This window comes from Pan paniscus, chromosome 11 (genome assembly GCF_029289425.2).
Source record: "Pan paniscus chromosome 11, NHGRI_mPanPan1-v2.0_pri, whole genome shotgun sequence".
In the NCBI taxonomy this organism is placed as follows: Eukaryota; Metazoa; Chordata; class Mammalia; order Primates; family Hominidae; genus Pan; species Pan paniscus.
This window is the reverse complement of record NC_073260.2, coordinates 93,013,800-93,031,427: the sequence shown is the minus strand read 5'-3', so window position 1 is coordinate 93,031,427 and position 17,628 is coordinate 93,013,800. Positions and strand designations below refer to the sequence as shown.

Sequence of the window (17,628 nt, the reverse complement as noted above, 5' to 3'; positions counted from 1 at the left end):
CCCAGGCAGTCATATTACACGTTCTCTCACTTCCTTCAGGAGCTTCTGCAAATGTAAATAAGAGATGCTTCTCCTGACCACTTTATCTTATTTTCTTATTCCAAAGCTTTCTAAGGTACTGTTATGTAGCATACATATTTGTTACTGTATTATTTTCCTGTTCTACAGAGGAGGGTTTGTTTTGTTCACAGCTGTATGACCAGTACCTATCACGAATTCTGAAATATAGTAGAAATTTAAGTGAGATTTATTGAATAATTTTTTTTAAAAAATCAAACAAGGATTGTCTATTTAATTAATATTCTAAAATTAAACACACAAAAAGTTGCAAAAATGCACTACAAAATCAAATATCTCTCTCACCTGGATTCACCAATTGGTAGTATATAGACACATCTGTTTACTACCGGCCTCTCTATGTGTATCAACTTTCCTTTTGCCAAATAATTCCAGAGTACACATTTTATTTTCCAAATATTTAAGGCAATTTTACAACTAGCTAGTGAATAATGTCACGAAAAGTAACAACAGTAAAAGTAATCCTACAAAATATCAGGATCACATTGTGCAATCTCAAAAGATAAAACTAAAAATAAAATCACAGTTATTTTTTCCTCCTACCTATATGGATTTTTATGAACAAACCATAATACGGAGTAAATCTGAATGAATATTCAGCTCTAAATTTATTAGATAATTTAACCTGATGGGAAAGAATGATTTTGTGTAGTGGGTCCTATTGCTGGGTTCTTTAATATTTATCTTCATTAATTTTGTCCTGTATTTGCATATGAAGTGTTCTGGGTTAGAGACAGATTTCTTATTAAATGACTCACAGTAAATAATAACTGTGTAACCCCCCCTTGCCCATTGCTCTAGTTCTTACCCCTAGGATGATGCTATGAGAGCCAGAGCAAGTATCCTATGTGAGTACCATTGGTATTGACACCCCATACATGGGTAAGTCAATAGGAAAAATTGTCTTTCTCTCCTTACAAAGGGGAAGGAGTTCTGCTCCCCTAAAAGGGACTCCTTATACTAGCTTTTCAGTATATCAATAAAATATCTTACTGTGATCCAGATAGCCTTATGTGTCTCCAGCTTATATGACCTAGAGATGCCTCCAAATTCTAGGCTACATCCTTTCTGACAGAGCTTTACCAAGGGACCTTGTCTAGATTGTAACCATTTGGCCCTTTCTAGGAGTTAAGAGGAGTTTTACTATTCTTTCAGATCAGAGCAATTACCAAAGTCTGTACATCTGATACTCACATTATGTGAAGAGTCTCATGAGGCTAGGGTTTTGCATGAGCACTGAGAAAGCCAAGGTTTTATTTCCTCATACATGGTTAAATAAAGGATTGTTTCTTCAAAATAATAAGTATTTATAAATACAATTATTTATAATTTTAGTCAGTTTTCTGTAGTAACAATAAGAACCTAAATCATGTCCGAGTCTCTTCTAACCTAAAAGGGAAGTCTTCATTCTCTTTAAAGGTTCTAACCAGCACCTCTCTCCATAACTTAAAAAAAAAAAAAAATCTTTACTTTTTCTGGAGTCTCTTGCTTTGTTACCCAGGCAGTAATGCAGTGGTGCAATCATGGCTCACTGCAGCCTTGACCACCCAGGCCCAAGCATTCCTCCCACCTCAGTCTCCCAAGTAGCTGGTAGCTGGGACTACAGGTATGTGGCACCAACCAGGCTAATTTTTTTTTTTTTAATTTGTAAAACAGAGCTGCTGCCTGGCCAACATGGTGAAGCCCCATCTCTACTAAAAATACAAAAATTAGCTGGGCGTGGTGGTGGGCGCCTGTAATCCCAGCTACTCGGGAGGCTAAGGCAGGACAATCGCTTGAACCCAGGGGACGGAAGTTGCAGTGAGCTGAGATTGGACCACTGCACTCCAGCCTGGGTGACAGAGTGAGACTCTGTTTCAAAAAAGAGAGAGAGACAGAGAAAGGAAAAAAAAAAAAAAAACACAAAGGTGCCTCGCTATGTTGCCCAAGCTGGTCCTGAACTGCTGCATTCAAGCAATCATCCCATCTTGGCCACCCAAACTGCTGGGATCACAGGCACCAACCACTGCCAGGCCCCAGCCCTTCTCTATCCTTGAATAGCCTAGTTTTTCTTTAAAAAAGAGTCAGTACTTCATATCTCGGCTTTGTAACGTGCAATCATTATTTAAAATGTCTTAATCTGGCCCCTGCACCTGCTTCTAGACTTGAAAAAATCTCAGTAAAGTCTGTTGCAGTAATCCTCAAATTGCTTAAAATTATGGTCACTCTTTTTGTTCAGATTTTATTTAGATTGTGTTTCGGGAACTGAAATTTCGATACTTCAATATAATATTTTTCCCTCAGTGTATCTGTGGAATAAGGAAATTCCAGATTAAGGTGAAAAAGAATGTTAAAGTTCTGAAGTGGTAATGATCACAGTGCCATGGCAGTACTGCAAGCAGCCTTCCATGGTGGGAGCAAGTCAATACCTTGGCAAATTGTACAAGATGTGGTTACAGTGGGGAGGGACGAGTCAATCATTGAAGCACCGACTGCCTGTGAAAGAATTTGGAGCTTAATTACAATGAGTCATAATGCAATTGGTAGGCTTTGAGGGATTTGACATAGAAGTATTTATGGCTAGAGGTTGTTTAAAGAGGTATAGCAGAAATTATAAATGCCATAGGGTCATATTAGTTACCTGTGCCACATTCCCAGCTCCCCCCACAACAAGAAAATGCTTATATGGTAATTATGTTGTTTTAATGAACCTATAAATCAATGTTCATTACAGATTTTTTATCAATAGATAATTGATCATGGCTATGACTGAAAATAAATATCTTGCCTATTATGGGTTTTTACATCTTTAAAATGAAGATATTGGGCAAGATTGACACCTGAAAGTCACCGACCTAAGACCTGCTCAATTCATTAGTGTGATTTGTTCCTGCTTAAATTAATATATGTAATGAGCTGTAAATGTACATTAATTTCAGTCTATTAAGTCGTTATTTATAATAAACATATCTTTTGGTAGGTAGTGGAAAGGGCAATGGGTTCAAATTTGAAGACCTACATTCAGCTTACAGCTCTCTGCTATATTCTGTATTTATTTACTGGTATATATTTAACCTTTTATTAGCCAGTTTCCTCATCAACAAATTTGAGCACACATACAGTATATATAAAATTACCATTTTAATTTTTTATTGTTATAAATGCTCTATGCTATGCTATGGAGATATTTATAATTTTTTATCTTCATTTACAAAATATACTGTGAGACACAAAACCTTCATTTAAAAACTAGCTTTGTGGAAATGCTATCTATTTCATTATGGTCATGTTTACTTACAATAATATGTAGCAATGCTCTATGATGAAAAGCCAGCATAAAAACCTTATTGCTAAACTATTCACACCTTATAATACTCTTGATAGATTTGCACACATGGAGAGTTTATTTATGCTTTCTAGATTATTTTTTAATATTTGCTATTAATTCCACATATTCTCGCTTTATTTGAAGAAAAACAGTCAAACATTTTAGATTATTTAACAGGAATTATTCTTACTATGAATAATGTGTGCTCACTTGCAAGAGGTTTTAATTATAACTCGTCTTTAGAAACAAAAAGTAACTCCCAGTAAAAATCCATGTAACATAGGCATGTATTTTTTATAACTTTTTCTCTTGATATTGTGATAGGATTGGGGTAGGTGATATTACTGAACTGTTCTATTTCACACATTTGTAAGGGAATTCTGAACACTCAATAAACACTTGCTGACTGAGGATTTGAAAATTCTTACCCTAGCTCACAGGAGCTAAACAATTGGTATATATCATCTTTATTCCTGAAACTATACAGTGTCATTTCCTTTGTGTTTGGTTTACAAATCTGTGTTGAAGACAAATATACTAGGACATACTCACATATATATTTAGCTATAATTTTTATATTTATATGCATATGGACTGTGAGTTGCATGTTTGTGTGTATGTAGTATTGAAGGTGAGATGAAGAGAGAAAGGGATTGCCATGATTTGTCACTATGATGCCATATTAGAATCTCCCTTTAAAAATAATTTTGCATATATAATTCTCACAAGTATTGAGTTTCTGAGGAAGTAGGATACTTACTTATATGCAGTACAAATTGTTCATTCATTCTGGATTATTAGTTTCTTATCAGAAAGTATGTGGGGTAAACTGCCTACAGTTAATCTGTATATCCCAACATGAGTTTTATTAATGCCAAAAGGAATAACAAGACAGCATCACTGACCTTAAGCCAACATAAATAGTGTTACTGCATAGCTACTAAATGTAGACCTTTAACCAGTTCTGCAAAGCCATTATGAGATATTTTGCACTGTTGTCCCAGTATTATGTTTGTACACCCATATACACCATATAATACACACCATGCATAACACCGTATACATACACATATACATACATATATGCCTTCTAAGTGTATATGGAATTCTCTGTGTATGTATGAAAATTCACTTCAAATCTATTTATAAAGTATTATCAGAAAAATGTAAATATTCTACAGGAAATTAGAGGTGTTTTCCTGCATCTAAACTGACACTTTCCTTCCTTCTAACAACCAACAATTACCAAAAGAATTTTTTAATTGCTTTTGAAACTCAGGTTAATAAATCCTGTTCTCTTTTAGAATGTTTGGAAAGAAAGTTTCTTTTACTCTCATTTTTGAAAGCACAGTCCACATTCCACTTCTTAAATATTTTCTAGATAGTTTTACAGAAAGAATGTGAAAGGTTTTAGGCATTTGCTCTTTGTGTAAGGGTTCACTTTATTCCCTCTAATTTTTCCACCTTCTAGTTGTGTGACTTTTGCCAAAATATTTAGACACCCCGAGCCTGTTTCTTGTCTACACAGTAAAGATAATGGCAATACCTACCTCATAATATTTTTGGGAAAATTAAATCAGGTCCTATTTCTTATGTGCTTAGCACTAAGTAAGGATTCAACAAGTGTTAGTGCTCATCAGTATCATCATCATCACCACATGTATTCCATAAATTGATTCAAATGTTCTACTGTGCTTAGATGCCACTGTAAGTTTTTAGGAAAGATGACAGCTCTGAAGACTTCCTCTGGTTTAACATTAATAGTAATTTTTTTTGTCATGAACTGTCTAAACCTTATTTTTCTTAAGATTTCTATCTATAAATCTTATTATATTATTTAAAATTTACCTATTTCTATACAAAAATAAGATTTTTCTTATTCTGTAGAAAAAATTTGGATCGTCTCAAACTAAAAAGACTAAATTTCCTTAAATGTCTAACTCCATTCATAAAATTGGGTTGTTTCTTAAATATTTTAAACTTCAATTTTATATTTAAAATATTTGTTTCCATTTTTAAGCAGTTTGAAAGCTTGACAGAACATAACCCAAAGAAGCAAAATATTAACCCTTAATCAAATTATATAAATCTAATAAATTAAACTTATGGTAAATCAACTTATTTGGAAAATGTAAACAATGAATACATTTAGTCAGGTTTTCCTTATATTGTCTAACTTAAAATCATAAGTTTTTTTGAGACAGAGTCTCGCTCTGTCACCCAGGTTGGAGTGCAGTGGCACAATCTCGGCTTACTGCAACCTGTGCCTCCTGGGTTCAAGCAATTCTCCTGCCTCAGCCTCCCAAGAAGCTGGGATTATAGGCATGCACCACCATCCCCGGCTAATTTTTGAATTTTTAGTAGAGACGGGGTTTCACCATGTTGGCCAGGCTGGTCTCAAACTCCTGATCTCCAGTGATCCACCAACCTCGGCCTCCCAAAGTGCTGAGATTACAGGTGTGAACTACCATGCCTGGCCCATAAGTTTAATATCAATTACACATTTCAAATTAAACTTTCAAGACTAAAATGCTGAATTTTCTCAAAAATAAACATTTAATTAAAAATACAGATTATGCTGAACTTATGTAAAATTAATATTTACTTTATCTTATCAGCTCTATACTCAAACCTTTATCTTCCCAGAATAAAATAACCACTTATATGATTAAGAAAACAAAATTACCATCTCAGAGGAACTAAGATTATTTTATTTTTTAATGTATTCTTTTCAGCTTTCTATGTCATTAAGGAAAGTCATAAAAAGGAACAAAAAGCCACTACAGTTATTTTAACTTTTAAGCAACTGTTCTCAGTTCCTCCCCAGTCCACAGGTCAATACACTGAGTCCTTTTTACAGCTGTCACATCTACAAGAGATCACAAGTGTCCAACTCTTTGTAATCTAAGATACAAATTTTTCTTCGATATTATTCTACAACTATACTTAGATTATGTTCAATTAATTACTCAATAATTGGACTCTGTACTCCTTCATTACTTTTCTTTGCTGTGTAACCACAATTTGTGACAGTTTAGTGCTTCTAAGTCAAGTTTTTGGCTACCTCTGCTCTTACTCTCATAACGTGGTTCTCTATAGTCATTGTAATGACTTTTGGTATTTCTAGTATTTCCAATTTTTCCTTCATTTGTACTTTATTAAACAAGGTCACCAAGCTATAGCCCAAGGGCCAGTTCTGGACACCTTATTAAATTATTAGCATCTATGGCTATTTTGCAATAGTGACATATTTGAGTAGTGTAACCAAAACCATATGGCCTACAAATCCGAAAATATTTACTCTCTGGTCCTTTACAGCAAACTTTGGTGACTTGTGTTTAATTTACATTAATATTATATTAAGTATTCCTGGAATCTTAACTCAAAACATCTAGTTGTCCTAACATTTCAATACTTTTGGTTATCATAGCAGCTGGCTATGGAATTAGCCTCATCCTCCTGAAACTGATTCCCCTAAAACATTTTATCAAAAAGGGCAATTGTCTCCACTATGTACCTTTAGAAATGGTAGACCTGCTCTCCCTTTTCCTTTCAGACTTTAGCTGCCTGAACTAATTTATACCGAGAGTTTAATTAGCTCCCTAACTGTATCTCCTATAAGTTGTCTTAGCAACACTTCGAAATGGGCATTTAAAATTGCTTTTGAAAGAGGCCGGTTCAGAATGAAATAAAACATTTTAATGTGAAAATCTATAGGATTTTCAAACAGAGTCAAGATAATCCTGACCTCTGAGAGGTTACAATTTGAATATATTGAAGAGTATGGAAATAAACCTCAGATCTTTCATCATAAAGAAATGCTTATCTGTGAATATAGAATGAAGAATAATTTTTATACTATCAAGTTATTTAATCATAAGTAGTAAATATGAGGTTGATTCAAGATTTCTGTATATCTTTTTAATTTAAAAAGGCAATTTACAAATATTTATTAGTGAATTACTCTTTACCCCCCATTAGGAAGACTGAATCAAAATGAGCAAGATATTGCCCTTAGTTCTAAAATATTTGTATGTTTATAGAGGAGATACATGTTTATGAATATAATTATCACATAGCAAGCTACCCTAAGTGCTGTGAGAAATGTATTTTGCACAATGGGAGCACATGAGATTCACTCAAACCAGAAGATGTGGATGGGTTTATTGAGAAAGTCACAATAAGCAGTACCTTGAAATATGGGCGTTTTCTGAGGTGGAAATGAAAGAGACAAGCTTTTCAGATCAAGGGAACTTGTGCACCAGATATCCAGGCTAGAGATTAATCTTTTTGGTGCTACTAATTTCCTGGTATAATATGGTTGCAAAATGTTATCATTAACAATATTCTTGTCAGTAATAAAACTATTCGGCCAATCTTGTATTCAAATTTTAGCATTATACTTAAATGCTAGATATTCATTATGCAAAACAAAATTGTGATTTGAAAAGCCCATTGAAGTTTAAAAAGAAAAAAACATAAACAGACAATTGGTCTTTCCATGGTATAGCTTTTCAACAAAAGATGAACTTGCTGCTGCAGCATTTTAAATATAGCATCAACAGACAGCACAATTTTTTTCTAATTTTCTCTATTAGATTTGTTCTTTCTTATGTTCTGAATAGCATTTCATTAGAACATACAAATATTAATATTTGAGGCCACATGCCAGGAGCATCACAAAAATATTCATTTACGTTTAAAACTAGAAAAGAGGCTACTCTTACATTTTCTTAAACCATATTTAATAAACGAAGTACTATTTTTTTCTAGGAGGTGCTGATCTCACATTGAATACATCTGTGGCACAATTACACACAGAGATTGCTTCTCACGCAGGAAGCAAGTTGAAGGAGCACAATACCATCTAGTGTCAGCTACACACACCATCTACTAACTAACATGGAGAAGAATGGTAGACTAAATTAATATGGAGAAAAGAATGGAAAACAAACCCTGTTCCCTTTCTTGAATAATCTGATAAATAAGTGTGTTATCTAGCATTGGATGCTCCCTGCCCCTCCCTTAACTTTTATTTATTTTTGTACCAAAATTGTCAAGAAAAAAATATCAGTTTCCTCAGTAATAGTCTTCCGTTTTGCTGTTGACCCCGCAAACAATCGCCCAACAGATTACTAAGCAATACTTTTTAATTGTGTGATCTGTTGGGTTGGGACCATGTCAATCGATAGTAATGACATTCAGAAAATTTTCTATAGTACAATTTAGTAACACTTCAGCCTTGTTTGGAACATTTTGGTAAGTCTATTTTCACTAATTCTTGCCTTTTGTCTTTCATTGCAGTGAAAATTTGACATATCCCCAGACTGGACTGAGTGAGCTGCTTTAGGAAGCTGTATGTTTTTGGAATTTAATTCAAATTTAAATGAAGTTTCCTGCATGTTTGGACATTATACCTCGGAGCCGTGGGTGCCAGAGCCCTGTCCTATGAATGTGTCTCTTCTGAAAATTGCTCTAGGGATTGGTTTTACTGATTGGACAAAAAATAAGTATTTTGAACCAATTATAACAAAATAGCTCATTTCTCTTTTATATATATCATGCAATGTCTTCACAATCAGATTATGAGATCTCTAATTACAGAAGAGGATTTTTATATTTTCTACTAGCAAACATTTGTCCACAAAAGTTATGAAAAACAGCTGTTATCTGGAATGTGGCTTGAAATATATCCTGCTACTCTAAAATGGTATTGATATGATTTATAGTTGTCCTATTGCAGCGATTTTATAAGAACTCAATCCACAGCTCTTCTAACATGTCTTGACAGCTTTATTGAGATACAATTTACACATTAAAAAACTGCATGCATTTAATATGTACAATTTGAATATTTTTGGCATATCTATGCCCATAGGAATTTATCATCTACAACCAAGAAAATCAACATCTCCATCAGTCCCCTAAATTTTCTTCTGTCCCTATGTAATCCCTCTTCCTACCTGCCATCACTAGGTGGTATGGGCTAAATTGTGCACTGCCCATCCCCTCCCCTCCCATTTTATATGTTGAAGTCCTAATCCCTAGCACCTCAAAACATGACTGTGTTTGGAAACAGGCCTTCAAAGAGGTGATTAAGCTACAACAAGGCTGTTAGGATGAACCCTAATCTGATCTGACTGGTGTTCCTATAAGAAAAGAAAATTAAGACACACAAAGAGATACCAGGGTATATTTACACACAGAGGAGACCACGTGAGGTACAAAGAGAGAAGGCAGCCATCTGCAAGCTAACGAAAGAAATCTCAGAATGAAATCAACCTGCCAACACCTGATTTCAGACTTCTAGCTTCTGAAACTGAGAGAAAATATCTGTTGTTTAAACCATCAGTCTGTGGTACTTTCTTAGAGCAGCCCTAGCAAACTATCATACCAGGCAACCACTGACTAGCCTTCTGTCACTATAGATTAGATTGTATTTTCTGGAATTTTATATAAATGTACTCTTTTGGTCTGGCTTGTTTCATTCAGTATAAGTTATTTGAGATCCATCCATGTTGGGTTGTATCAATAATTCATTCCTTTTTATTATTAATATTTTGTTGAATGGATATACCACAGTTTATTCATCCATTTATTTGTTACTGGACATTTAGGTTGTTTTCTGGTTGAACTGTTACAAATCAAGCTTCTATGGACATTTATTTACAAGTCTTTTATGGATATGTGCTTTCTTTGATCTTGGGTAAATATCCAAGGTTGGAATGGCTGGGTCATATGATAGGAGTATGTTAACCTCTTTAAGAAACTGCTAAGCTATTTTCCAAAATTGTACCATTTTACATTCCCACCAGCAGTCTTTGAGAGCTCCAGTTGCTCCGTATCTTTGCCTAAAACTAGTATGGTCCATCTTTTTTAATGTAATTGTTCTAATAGGTATATAACAGTATGCTATTGTGCTTTTTAAATTTGCATTGTATTATGACAGTGGTATTGATGATCATCTTTTCATTGCTTATTTACCAAAGTACATCTTTTTTGGTAAAGTGTTTATATTTTTGCATTCTTTTTTGAGTTTTTTTTTTATTACTGAGTTTTGGAGTTTTTAAATATATTCTGAACCCAAGTTCTTAATCAAATAAATGACTTGAAAATATACTCAGTCCGTCTTTTTATTCTCTCACTAGAGTCTTTTATAGAATAGACATTTTTCATTTTAATTAAGTCTATTTATCATTTATTATTTTATGGATCATTTGGTATTGCATTTGGAAAAATCTTTGCCTAACCGAAGGTCAAAATTCTTCTCTTACATTTTCTTCTAGAATTTTTAAAGTTTTAAGATTTGAATTTAGGTTTATAATCCATTTTGAATTGGCGTTTTTGTACTACTTTTTTTTTCCTTCGCCTCTATATGTAGAATCAATTAAGGTAATAATAGTTTCTGTCTGAAATGTCCTGCTAACACACTTACCTATTTCAATACTCATTCTACCTTCCCGTCTCCCTGCATTTTGTTTTTTTTTTTTTTACATCCTTTCACCCAGGCTTTAGCTCCCATCTCCTTCTAAGTCCTCACGCCCTTGCTGTGTCTATGATACTAATGTGATTCAGACCATTTCTCTCCCAGTTTCTTTCCTTCACATATATGCAATTTTAAGTCTTTCTTATTTAAAATAATAATAATAATAATGCTTTTTGAAGCTGCATAGCTTTCTAACTACATAACATTAACTTGCTTTGTTCTTTTCCTATAAAACTATTCTCTTGAAAGAATTATATATTCTCTCATTTCTCTCTCCTCCAACCAACACTGCCAGGTTTCTGGCCCAGTCATCGCACTGACACTATTCTTACCATCAACACTTGTGATTTCCCTTTGCCACTTATACAGATCCCATTTCAGCATTCACCACACAGGTCTCCCTGGGAGGCATTTACACTGTGGATCTCTGTTACTGGAAGGCATTTCCAAAGCTTGTCTGAGTCTTCCACATTGTCTCTCCTATTTCTCTCTGTTACTTGAGACATGTTTTCTCCATATTTTCCCTTCTCATTCTATACATTCCACTGGTGACCACACATAAAATCAAGGAATCAAATGCCACCTTTGAAAAATGAATCTCCTAAGTAGATTTCTGGTCCAGACTTATTTACCCAGACCATCAACTTTCTGTTGTATATTTCCAATAGCAATGTCAAGTGCAATACGTGACAAACATAATGCCATTCTTCTTTCACCTAAACACAGGGCTCTTTCATACTTCCTGTGGGGGTAGACGGCACATCATTAACCCTGTCACCTAACCACTGTCCCCTCCATTCCCAATGAAAAATAACCCAGATATTTCAGTTACATCTCCTACATATGTCTCCAATCTATGCTTTCTCTTCATATCCACTGCTTCTCTCCTTAGTATATCTCATCTAAAATTCTAGAATAGACTTCAGATGGACCTGCAGATTCTAATTCTTACCCTCTCAACATTCGACTTGTATATTGATGCATGAGTAAAGTTTCTGAAACACAAATATGTTTAGGGGAATCCCATGTAGATCATATATTTAGGCATCTCTAATACAGAAAAAATTGAACCCATTCTCATGTAACATTCAGATTGTTGTCTTTCTCTCACATCTCATCACAAACAACTGCTCTACACAAAATCTGAGATCTAGCAATAGCTAGCTTCATATAGTTTCCTGAGCATGGAATATTGATACAACTTCCAGGCCTCAGATGAGTGGACAAAATTAAACTCACAAGGCAGTAATGGCATTCAATCCCTGAAAATTTCGCTGCTCTTTCTAAAAAGGTAAAATATATTCTGCCTATTATAAAGTAAATGCTGATCTTCCTATTTTGTTTCTTTTCCTTTATGCTAATGGAAAATAACTTTATGATTTAAAATATAATTTATTGTACTTATAATAATTTCTTTTGACTTGATGGTTAATGCTTGGGCATAACTTAAAATTAGAATAAAATGTATAAATGTAAAAGAATCATTTATGTACTATAAATCATTGATATGATATTCTCAAAGTACTTTGTGAAAAGCACATTAAGAAGTATGGATCCTAATGCATAGGTAAGAAAACACAGAGATAGGTTAAAGAGCTAAAATATCATAAATCCCAACCTTACTTCCCATTATTTTTATCTGCCTGATATTAAAGATCCTTCTTATCATAAAATTACCTGCAAGGAAATGAAACATTGAGTTCAGTACTGATGAGAGTCTTGAAAAAAAGAAACAGAATAAAAATTCACACACTGTCTTTTCCATTTCACTTAGTGTCCTGAAGCCAAACAGGAGTATTCCCTAGAATTACTTGTAAAAACATTAGAACAGGGTGCGAACCTGGATTCTACTGCTTGCTAGTTGTGTGACTTTAGGCAGATCATTCACCTCTGACTATAAACTCACTTATGAAGGGCCACAGTAAGAGCTAGTCCTCTTTAGTAAAAGAATTTAATGAAATATATGTGTGAATCAGAATAGGCTGGGCTATGGATTAAAGCTGTTAAGTTTTATTTCCCTCTCATGCTCCAGATCTGTCTTGGCTGGGCAGCTGAGGTTTCAGCTTCATATTACCTTCTCTTCATGACACAGCCTCACATACCATCCACATCTACAATGTTGCCACTCTGCCAAGAAGGAAATGAGAACATGGTGTGTTTTATGTTGACTTTTAAAGCTTCCACATAGAAGTAACACATGTCACTTCTGCTCATATTTCATTGATCATATTTCAGGAGGAAGGAGAATTATATTCCTACCATGTGCTCCAGGATATATCCAGAAACATTTATCTGTATCAATGTTTATATTAATATTTCATTTTGGCACACTCAACGGTAGTGAATGGATAATAATAGCTCACTGTACTGAGGGCTTACTCTGTTCAGGGCACTTTGGTAAGGGCTTTGCTTCCATGATTTGATTTAATTTAATTCTCATATTGGCCCATAAGGCAAGTGACTTGATCTGCCAGACATTATTTGTCCTTCTAATATTCATTTCTCTGTTTGTTTGCTTTTTTTTATGACTAACAGAACTGAGATTTCATTTGAGATGACCGTGTTTAAACCTCACATTGTTCTTAAAGCTGTAGAGAAGGAGGTGAAAAACTTCTGGCCAAACTATGGTATGTGAAATTCCACAAACAGAGCATCCCTTCTTAAAAGAAAAGATAAATGAGGCAGAAGGCAGAAATAATATTAAGAGATAACAAAGCCATTTAGAGACAATAAGGTAAAAACCATGGAGGTGGGAAGGTAGTCATGGTAACACTGACCATGACATCAGCATATGGCTGATCAGATACCAGCAGTCTGTTGCCTCTCACCATCCTGTCCTGAGAGCTAAATAAGCTTGCTCTTTTTGAGCTGAATTTTAAAGGGTGTTCTCTTATTTTAATGTATATCTTTCTTACCAGATATAATTTATATACGCATGAGTTAATAACAAACCAAAATAAGTCATACACATGATAGATATACTGACCAACATAACAAGATCAATTAATGCCAGAGCTTTAGAACTTGGATTTATAATGGCCTGACTCTAAAATTTTGGTGATTAACAAAGGACTATAAAATTTCCTGAATATTCAATCAATTCTAAACAGTTCAGAGTCAAATCCTAGACACTTGATAATTCAAAACGTGATAATCAAGTCATTAATATAATTTTGGTATCACAAAGGAACTCAGCAATTCTTGATGTTTATAAACAGAGTTTGTAAAAAAACAATGCTTCAGTTCAGTGGTACCGAAGTTTTATAATTAATGTAAGTTGGCAGTGTGATTTTAATGCTTAGATATATTTTTCAATGAAAGACTAATGATATGAGTGAATATAGGGTAACCAATACCTTCATTACACCTCAGTTCTTTCACATATGAATCGGAGTAGTTGATTAGGTAATACTCATTACTTTCTAGTCTGTGTAATCTATGATTTTACTGTGGTGATGAAAGCAGATGCATTTTAGAAATCTATCCATTCTTTTCATAGTAGCCATATAGAGCAACTGGTACCTACTTGTTTTAATATCTATCTTCTCTAGGGCTGAAAATCTCATGAGGGTATGGCCATGCCTGTCTTGATTACTCTATGCTTCTCGAATTTAACAGAGGATCTGCTCAAAACATATTAATTGGTGAGAAGAATGTTAAATATCATTCTTCTTGGAAAAAGGGGCAGAAAACATAAGAAAAAAAGCATCACTTTGAATTCAGCAGAGCAACTTGCATTCATTCTTTACTTTGTAACAGTGTGAACATTACAGGAGACAAAACTAAGTTTAAAGATATAAAAATAGTTTCTCTCTACTTATAGATTTTTTTAAATTATTGATCTTGTGTTATTGCGTTCCTAGTCTCAGAAAGTAATGAAAATAATAGTAAATATTAACCTTCAGAAATTGATTTTTTTCTGGATTGAGAGTAGATCAACCTATTTGATAACATTGTGTTGATGATAAATAGCTTCTAAAAGTTGAGTGGTTTAGCAAAATAAAAGTTATTGAACATTTGCTCATGTCACAATCTTGTATGTGTCTTATTCAGTAGAATGGACTTCCTCCCTGAAGTAATCCTGGGATCTAGGTTCCTTCCATATCTGGTTGTGCTATCTCCGTGGCCTCATCTCCATCTGTAACTATGTGGCACAGAAAAAGTATGAGGGAGATTGTGTCACAGTACTTTATGGTCCAAACAGGTAAAGATTCATATTACTAGCATAAAGACTCATTAGTAAGAACTCACATATATGGCCTCATCTAACAGCAAGGTAGACTGGGAAATGTAGACTTACTGTTAATCCAAGGGAGGGGATAAAAATTTTCAGTAGAACTATTGGTTTTTGCTACTCTTGAATTAATAATTCTGTAATTTGCAATTCTATGGGAAATAATACAGACCACACAGCTATCCTTATATATTTACTCTGATCTTTTCGACTGCCCCTCAACCATCTCTAAGCATTGGCTGTTTTATTTTGATGATGTTAAGGTTTGTAAAAATAAATTGAACCCATTTTGGAAATTTCACTGTGGAAGCTGCCAGTGATATTATTTAAGCTCCTTGCATCACATATTCTTACTTCCTTAAAAATCTCATCTGTGGAAGATTCTGTGATGCTAATTCAATCTCAGCCTCTGTACTAATTCACATTATTTCCATTAGAAGTTCCATTCATAACAGAAACTGGATAAGCATATAAAACACAGAATTGGAAAGACATTTAAATTAAATGTAATGAGTCAGTAGCTTCTGTATTCCCTTTATTATATACAAATGCCAAATGAAACTTTCAGTAATGCCTAATGGCCATTGTTGGGTTTCATGATCATTTCACGTTTGCTCAAAAGTCAATTGAAATAAGTGCCTTGGTTAAAATAATGGAAAGTCATCTGTAAAGTCAAACTGATTTACTGTGTGTGTATTTTCTCTCTACAAACAAGTACCTGCAAATAATTTTCAAATATTTTCTTATGTTTAAGGAAAAACTAAAAGCAACATAGTAAGAATGAAGGGGGAAATATTTTAAAGTTATATTACATCATTTTTGACTTTGTTTCTAAAATTTAGACTAGTAAGTCTGATACCCATTTAATAAGTTTTTACATGCAGGTCCTTATCTCGGTTCTTTGATTTTAAACAATGTTTTTACCCAATTAAAATTTAATTCTCAAGGGTCAGGGATTATGTCTTCCTGTTCCAAAATTATATCCTCTACCTATGCGCTAAGTACATTTTAGACATTCAATAACTTATTTTAAATATTGAATATAAATATTGATTTCAAATATCAGATTCACTGACACACACACACAAACGCATATGCATACACACACAAAGGTTATTTTCTGTGTAACTAAGGAAAGTTACAATCTAAGTTTCAATTATTTAAATTATTTCTATAGACTGGTAGATGTGAATGATCTTTTCTCAATACCTATGCATATATTATAAATCTTAAATAAGAGTAATACGTTTTATAGACACATTAAACCTATTCTCGTTATACATTTTATTATCAAATTTTAAAGGAAAAAATATTTACAGAGCTAACAATATACTTGAATGGTAACTAACCATGTCTTTTGTTTTCTTGCCACAAGAGCTGGTATTGTTGTTTTATAACTCACAAAATACATAAGATTATTTTATATGTAAATTAACATATAAATGTAGAAAACTCAAGCACTCATTTGAAACATTATCAATAAGTAACTATATAACACTAACTAACAACTTTTATTTTATAATTGTGTGGTTTATCCAAAATATTTCCCAATTTCTGTTTCTAATATTCCATTACGCACACACATGGGTGCATGCACACGTTCGCGTGCACACACACACACACATATCTTGGGTATCCTCCTTGTTCTTCCTTCAGTGTCATTGCCTTAATTATCACCATCACCACTGCCAGTATCTCTACCTACTCTCAAAAATAAGTTAAGAGAAAAGACAAATCAGGATGTGAGTCACCAAGCATATAATCTTGACCACTCATAAGACAAAATATACTATATTTTGAACACTTTCAGAACATTTTCAGCAGGATTTGAAAAATGACTCTTCTAACTTCTGGCCCCTTCAGGAAGTAGTTATCACATAAAATATGTAAAATCAGGACTATCTGTGAGAATTTGCCAAATATCTTAAATAGTGAGTATATGAAAATACATTTCCTTCATTCTCTAAACATTCTTCCTTCCAATTCAGAGAAAATTCCTCTTTATAACCTTTGGGAACAAAATAATAAGACCCAGGCTGAGTCTGACATCACTTCACAGGAAATTATTCTTATTACTCATTCATTATATTTTAATTCTTTGAAAACTGACTCACTGCCATTCATTACTATTATTGAGAACTAGATAAACTAGAATGAGGTTATTTTGTCTATTCCATTTATTAGCATACTTGTTTTATGTAAACAAAAGAGTGCCTCTAAAATGCTTGCTGATTATTGAAAAGCGACAATGAAAAATATTACAAATCACTTACTATTACATCTATTTTGGTATGATATGGGCCAAACAATTGTCTCAAAACAAAACTTCAAAATTTTCCTGGAGAATATAGGCAGTATGAGAGGCATAATTTTGATGTTCCTACAAGATTCTCATCCCCTAGTTATTTAATCAAAGACTATGCTAGGTACTGCTCTGAAGAAACTTTGCAGATGAGGTTAAGATTATGAATCAACTGACCTTTAAATAGGAAAAGTTAACATGAATTTTCTGATGATGCTCTT

General features: G+C 33.6%; 1 long non-coding RNA gene across 1 annotated transcript in view; it reads left to right on the top strand.

The window, feature by feature from the left end:
- Nucleotides 1-12,352, top strand: part of LOC134728595 (uncharacterized) — a 29,398-nt gene extending 17,046 nt beyond the window's left edge. The window contains exon 4 of the long non-coding RNA XR_010109185.1: nt 8,690-12,352. This is a non-coding gene — a long non-coding RNA (uncharacterized LOC134728595). The remainder of the gene's footprint in view (nt 1-8,689) is intronic.
- Nucleotides 12,353-17,628: the final 5,276 nt, after the last annotated feature.